Genomic DNA, 7500 nt, shown 5'->3' on the forward strand with positions numbered 1-7500 from the left:
CTAAACTTCCCCGTAAAGGTCCTAAGATTTCCCAAAGTGGAATGAAAAATACGAACAAACCAAACAGTGCTGCGGAAAACCGAAGCAAACTCCTCCTGGGCTTGCAAATTTAAAGTCCCAGAAGGAGTTCCCAGCACTGCCAGGAACATCTAAAACCCCAGTTGTTCCTTTTGCACATCCAGTTGATGAAACAAACTCTGGATTAGTGAAATTTTCTGACATAGTGGACTGGATTTTTTAAACTTTCAATGTACCCGATCCAATTAAAATTTTTCTTACAGCATTTCTCCAAACAGTTAGATCATTTTTGAAGCAGTTGACTGCCCAATGGCCCCTCCTTGCAGCGATTGTATCCTTCGATGCCTAATTCAACTGCGTATATGAAGGATTCTATCTCTGTCTCACAGTGGAATTGTAGAAGTATTTTACCAAAAATTGATTCGTTTAAAGTTTTGATAAATAAAAACAAATGCGATGCATTTTCTCTTTGTGAAACTTGGCTTTCTTCAAATATTGATCTCAACTTCCATGATTTTAATATTATGTAAACGCGAGCGCGCCCAAGCGCTCTGGATCTATCCTTATGTTCGACGTCGCTACGGTTGGATTGCACATGGAAGGTAATCCTCGATCCTCACGGTAGCGATCATCTGCCTTTTCTTATTTCAATTACAAACGGGTCAACTCGCATGCGACCAATTGACATTCCGTATGACCTCACACGGAATGTCGATTGGAAGTTATACGAGGAAATGATTTCAAAAGCGGTCGAGTCGATTCAACATCACCAACCACTTGAGGAATACAACCTCCTCGCGGGCTTAATCCTCGACGCCGCGTTGCAAGCCAAAACGAAGAAATATCCCGGCGTAACGATCAAAGAGCGGCCTCCAACTCCGTGGTGGGACCAAGAGTGCTCCGATGTCTACACGCAAAGATTCGTCGCGTTTTTGGCCTACCAGAAGGCAGGTATACCCGACGACTATATACGGTATTCGGAGCTTAATACCAAGCTTAAAAGCCTGGCTAAAGCAAAGAAACGCGGATATTGGCGTCGGTTCGTGAACGAGACGTCGAGAGAGACATCAATGAGCACTCTTTGGAACACAGCCCGAAGAATGCGGAATCGCGTAACGGTCAACGAAAGCGAGGAGTCTTCAAGTCGGTGGATATTTGATTTTGCCAGGAAAGTATGTCCGGACTCTGTTCCTGAGCAAAACATTGTTCGCGATGGGTCTCCGAGCCACGACGCGATAGAATCACCTTTTACGATGGCAGAATTTTCAGTTGCCCTTCTGTCCTGTAACAATAACGCGCCTGGGTTAGATAGAATCAGATTCAACTTGTTGAAGAATCTACCCGGCAATGCCAAGAGGCGCTTGTTGAACTTGTGCAATAAGTTCCTGGAGCAAAACATTGTACCGCAGGATTGGAGGCAAGTGAAGGTGATCGCCATCCAAAAACCAGGGAAACCAGCTTCTGATCACAACTCTTATAGGCCGAGTGCATTGCTATCCTGTATCCGGAAATTGATGGAAAAATGATACTCCGTCGTTTAGACCATTGGGTCGAATCAAATGGTCTACTATCAGATATTCAATTCGGCTTCCGCTGTGCCAAAGGGACGAATGATTGTCTTGCGTTGCTTTCAACAGATATTCAGCTGGCGTATGCTCGCAAAGAACAAATGGCGTCTGCGTTCTTGGACATTAAGGGGGCTTTTGATTCCGTTTCTATTGACATTCTTTCGGGTAAACTTCACCGACAAGGATTTTCTCCAATTTTGAACATTTTTTTGCACAATTTGTTGTCCGAAAAGCACATGCATTTTACGCACGGCGATTTGGCAACTTTTCGCATTAGCTACATGGGTCTTCCCCAGGGCTCATGTTTGGTTTAAATTAGTTTATTTGACACGGCACGATACATTTTCTGTTTTACTGAGCCAAGTACAATTCGTATGATTTCTACGTTAGCAGGGAAAAGAGGGAGGCCTTTTCTTTATTCTCGCGGCCTACTACGAGCTAGTGGGGATTTAAGGTGAGAGGAGGGGAGATACAATTTTGACTTAAAACTATTTTGGAACTTTGTTTTTCAACTGGTAGAGCAATTGTATTCTTGTTTGTTGTGGGTTCAAAATATTTGTGTAAGCATAGATGCGGGCTCTTCGTTTCCGTGTCTTCAGCATAGCATATTTGTATCCTTAATCTGACAAATAGACAAAGAAAATTTTAAATTTTAATGTCAGCGTTTTTCAGAAAGCAGTATAGCTGTGTCATGTACTGGAGATCACCGCTTCCCTGAATGTCTCTAACGGGTACGTTCGGTTGTTTTCCTCGGGCCCGAAGGGAATCTATAAGCTCGAACCTAACACCACAGTATTCGGTACACGACCAAACAACATGCTCGATGTCATGGTAGCCATCGCCACAAACGCAGTGATTACTGTCTACAAGCCCTATACGAAAGAGATGCGTGTTTAACGTGTAGTGATTGGACATAAGTCTGGACATCACGCGAATGAAGTCCCGACCGACATCCAACCCCTTGAACCATGCTTTCGTCGATACCTTAGGAAAAATGGAATGTAGCCACCGTCCCAGTTCATCTGAGTTCCATGATGATTGCCAACTGTTGAGTGTTTTCTGACGCAAAATGCTATAAAATTCATCGTAAGCAATTGGTCTTTCATAAATATCGCCATCAATAGCACCCACCTTAGCAAAAGAGTCAGCCTTTTCATTGCCCGGAATCGAGCAATGAGAAGGGACCCACGCTAAGGTAACCCGGTAATTTTTATCTGTTAAAGCACTTAAAAACCGCCGTATTTTCCCCAGGAAATACGGGGTGTGCTTCACAGGCTTCATCGATCGCAAAGCCTCAATGGCACTGAGACTATCTGTGAAGATGAAGTAGTGGTCTGTGGGTAGGGTTTCGATGATTCCAAGAGAGTACTGAATAGCAGCAAGTTCTGCGACGTACACGGAAGCAGGAGCATCGAGTTTGTAGGAGGCGGTAAAATTTTCGTGGAAAACACCGAAGCCAGTGGACTCATCTAGATTAGATCCGTCAGTGTAAAACCTTTTATCATAACTAACATGTTTAAACTTATTCGAAAAAATCTTAGGGATCTCTTGGGGTCGCAATTGATCCGGGATACCAGAAATGTCTTGTTTCATGGTGGTGTCGAAGAATATAGCATTATTAGAAGTATCTAAAAGTGCTACATTGGAGGAATCGTATGAAGAAGGATTAATATCTTGAGCCATATAGTCAAAATATAAAGTCATAAATCTGGATTGAGATTGAAGGTCGACCAACCTCTCGAAATTTTCAATTACTAATGGGTTCATAACTGTGCATCGAATTAGCAACCGGTAAGAGAGATTCCAAAAACGATGTTTCAACGGAAGAATACCCGCTAACACTTCAAGACTCATCGTATGGGTCGACTGCATGCAACCCAAGGCAATACGCAAACAACGAGATTGTATTCTCTCTAATTTTATAATGTGCGTGTTCGCAGCGGAGCGAAAGCAGAAACAGCCGTACTCAAGAACTGACAATATCGTTGTTTGGTAAAGCCTTAGAAGGTCTCCTGGGTGGGCTCCCCACCAGGTTCCGGTAATCGTACGAAGAAAATTAATCCTCTGTTGGCATTTTCGTGTCAGATACCTAATATGACAAGCCCAGGTGCATTTGGAGTCGAACCAGACCCCGAGATATTTAGCGACTAAAACCTGAGAGATCGTTTTACCCGTTAGTAGGAGCTGCAGCTGAGCTGGGTTATGCTTCCTAGAAAAAACGACCAACTCAGTTTTCTCCGGAGAGAATTCGATACCCAGCTTAAGAGCCCATTCAGACAAATTGTCTAAGATATCTTGCAATGGTCCTTGCAGATCGCTAGTCTTGCCACCAGTAATGGATACAACGCTATCGTCTGCAAGTTGCCTTAGCGTGCATGAATTTGCAAGACATTCATCGATGTCATTGACGTAAAAATTATATAAGAGAGGACTTAAACATGAGCCCTGGGGAAGGCCCATGTAACTAATTCGGGAAGTTGTCGAATCGCCATGTGAGAAATACATATGCTTTTCTGACAACAAATTGAGCAAAAAGTTATTCAAATTTGGTGAAAGTCCCTGCGAATGAAGTTTCGCGCTTAAAACTTCTACAGAGACAGAGTCAAAAGCCCCCTTAATATCCAAGAACGCAGAAGCCATTCGCTCTTTTCGAGCAAATGCGAGTTGAATTTCAGTAGAAAGCAACGCTAGGCAATCGTTCGTCCCTTTGCCCCGGCGAAAGCCAAATTGAGTATCTGAAAGTAACCCGTTTGTTTCGACCCATTTGTCTAACCGTAAGAGGATCATTTTCTCCATTAATTTCCGGAGGCAAGAGAGCATCGCAATCGGCCTATATGAATTGTGATCAGAGGCAGGTTTCCCGGGTTTCCGAATAGCAATGACTTTTACCTCCCTCCAGTCATGCGGAACAATATTTAGCTCAAGAAACTTGTTGAACAAATTCAACAAGCGTCTTTTTGCAGAGTTGGGTAGATTCTTCAACAGGTTGAATTTTATTCTATCTAACCCTGGAGCCTTATTGTTGCACGACAGGAGAGCCATTGAAAATTCCAACATCGAAAATGGAGGCTCTTCCGTAGTTACTATAAACGCGTCGCGAAAGGTTTTCTGTTCCGGTACAGAGTCCGGACAGACCTTTTTGGCAAAATCGAGTATCCAGCGATCTGAATACTCCTCACTCTCATTCGAAACGTCACGGTTCCGCATGCGCCTGGCGGTATCCCAAAGAGTGCTCATCGCTGTTTCCCTCGACAACGCGTTTACGAACCGCCGCCAGTACCCGAGTTTTTTCGCCTTTACTAAGCTCTTCATCTGCCTGCCCAGTGCCTCGTACCTTCGAAGAAGGTTGACAGTGCCGTACTCCCGGTAGTCCTTATACGCCGCGGACCTTCGCGCGTACAACTCAGAGCACTCTTTGTCCCACCATTTGTTGGGAGGGCGCTGTCTAATCGTTATCCCGGGTATCGGTTTCGTCTGAGCTTGAGTCGCGGCGTCGATTATCAAGCCAGCTAAGAACGCGTGTTCTTCCTCCGGAGGAAGTTCCTCGTGAGTCTCGATAGATTCCGCTACAATAGACTCATAACGCTTCCAATCAATATTACGTGTAAGGTCGTAGGAAATATTGATTGGGTTCGGGGGAGTTGAACCATTAGCAATTGATATAACGATTGGAAGATGATCACTACCGTGGGGATCGTTGATTACTTTCCACTGGCAATCTAACGCTAGTGATGTCGAGTAGAGGGATAGGTCAAGCACGCTTTCACGTGCTGGAGGATTAGGTACACGTGTCGCTTCCCCAGTATTCAAAAGTGTCATATTGAAGTCGTCGATCAAGTTACAAATTAAAGAAGATCGGTTGTCGTCGTACAGCGACCCCCATAGCGAACAGTGAGAGTTAAAATCTCCCAAAATCGTAAAAGGTGCGGGAAGCAATTCTGCTATATCAAGGAGTTGCTTCTGTTCAATCCGCGCGGATGGGGGAATATATAACGAAACAAGGCAAAGGTCTTTTCCATTCAAATTCGTTTGAATGACAACAACTTCAATATTCGAGATCGAGGGGAGGTCGATTCTGAAAAAAGAATAGCACTTTTTGATCCCTAAAAGTACCCCTCCACCGTGTGAGTCTCGATCTCGACGAATAATGTTAAAATCGTGGAAATTGAGTTGATCGTTCGAATTGAGAAAGGTTTCACAGAGCGCGAATGCGTCACAATTGTATGTATTCATCAAATGAGAAAATAAATCGAATTTGGGGATGATACTTCTGCAATTCCACTGTAATACAGTGAAAAAATTCCTAACCTCTTACGCCGTGTTAGTCATCGAAAGATATAATAGCTGAAATTAGGGGCCAAGTTGCTGCTAGTTGCTTCATAAAAGGTTTTCACTGTAGGAAGAAGGGCAAGAAGAATATTTTGTAGGGGATCTGGTCTATTGAATGTTTTAAATATCCAGTCCACAATATCAGAAAATTTAATGAACCCTGTTTCTTTTTTATCTTCTGATCGAGAAATGGGTGCACGAGGGGTTTTTGGTGCCCCAGGAAGCGGTGGGTACTCCTGGTTTGATTTAAAATTAAAACCGGGGGGTATTTGCTTCGGTTTTTCTTCACCGCTTCCTTTTTGTGTTGTCTTATTGGTCATTCCGCTAGGGGTTATCTTACGACCTTTGCGAGAAAGATTAGGAGAGTTGAGCATTCTCCTCTTCCTAGATCCCTCTGGCAAGGCATAGGAACACCCTTCGACGGGATCGTCAGATGTACCCTCATCGGTTGGCAAAAAGGAAAAGATGTTTCCTGTCGAGGGTGGCTCAGCCCTCTTAAGCATTTCTGCAAAAGAGCTCTCAAATTTCAGCATGATTGCCTCCGCACTTGCTACAGCGTGCCTTGTTGCAGCAGTAGGTGGCTGTGTGACCTAACTGCTTACAGTTTTGGCAATGCATGACCCGCGGTACGAACAAGCGTACAGGTAGACGAACCCTGTCCAAGCGGACGTAGTTCGGCAGCGCGGATCCGGCGAATGTTACTCGGAAGGAATCCGAAGGGAGGAGTTTCTTCTTCCCTTCTTCGATGGATACTGAATGCAATTGCTTGCAATCCAGTATCTTTACACTTTGCATCAAGGGGTTTTTAAAACAGCCAACTCCATGACGCAAAATGTCATCGACAGTGAGATTCCCCTCGGTAACCACACCGTCGATTTCTACATCCTTGGCAGGGATGTACACGCGATACTCTCTCGTGAAGAGCTCGTAGCCAGCAATTTCGTTTGCTTGCTTCAAGCTACTCACGACAACTCGCAGTTTGTTCGGCCTCACCTTTGTAATCTCGGTTACGGCCGAAAAATGTTTTGCCAGGTCTTTGCCAATTTGAATAATATTCAATGGCTTTTTTATGGGCCGAAAAAAAACAACGTAGGGACCGCCAGTGGCATCTAGGTAAGCTTTTACCCGTATTTCCGGTACCCATGGTACAGGACTTGGCAAAGGCGAGGGCACAGGGGAAGGTAGGGGTGAGCTGATGGGAGAAATTTCAATTTCTTCCCCGTTTGTTTCCACATCCAGGAAAAGTTGCACCTGCATGTCGTCCATTTTGCGGGAGCGTTACACTCTACCGCACACAAACGATAAATATTCGAATATGGGGGGAGGGGGGTTCAAGCAGTTGATATTTAATTTTAAAAACAATTTTTCAATCTACAATGGATCAAATAAAAAAAAAGACAGTAATACTAATACTAATAACAATAGTAATAATAATAATAATAATAATAATAATAATTGTAGTAATAATAATAATAATAACAATAATAATAATATCAATAATAATATTAATAATAATATTATAACATAGTAATAATATTGATAATTATAGTAAAAATTCTAAAGGTAATACTTCACCGAACGTCTA

Source organism: Wyeomyia smithii, chromosome 1 (assembly GCF_029784165.1).
Source record: "Wyeomyia smithii strain HCP4-BCI-WySm-NY-G18 chromosome 1, ASM2978416v1, whole genome shotgun sequence".
Taxonomy (NCBI): domain Eukaryota; kingdom Metazoa; phylum Arthropoda; class Insecta; order Diptera; family Culicidae; genus Wyeomyia; species Wyeomyia smithii.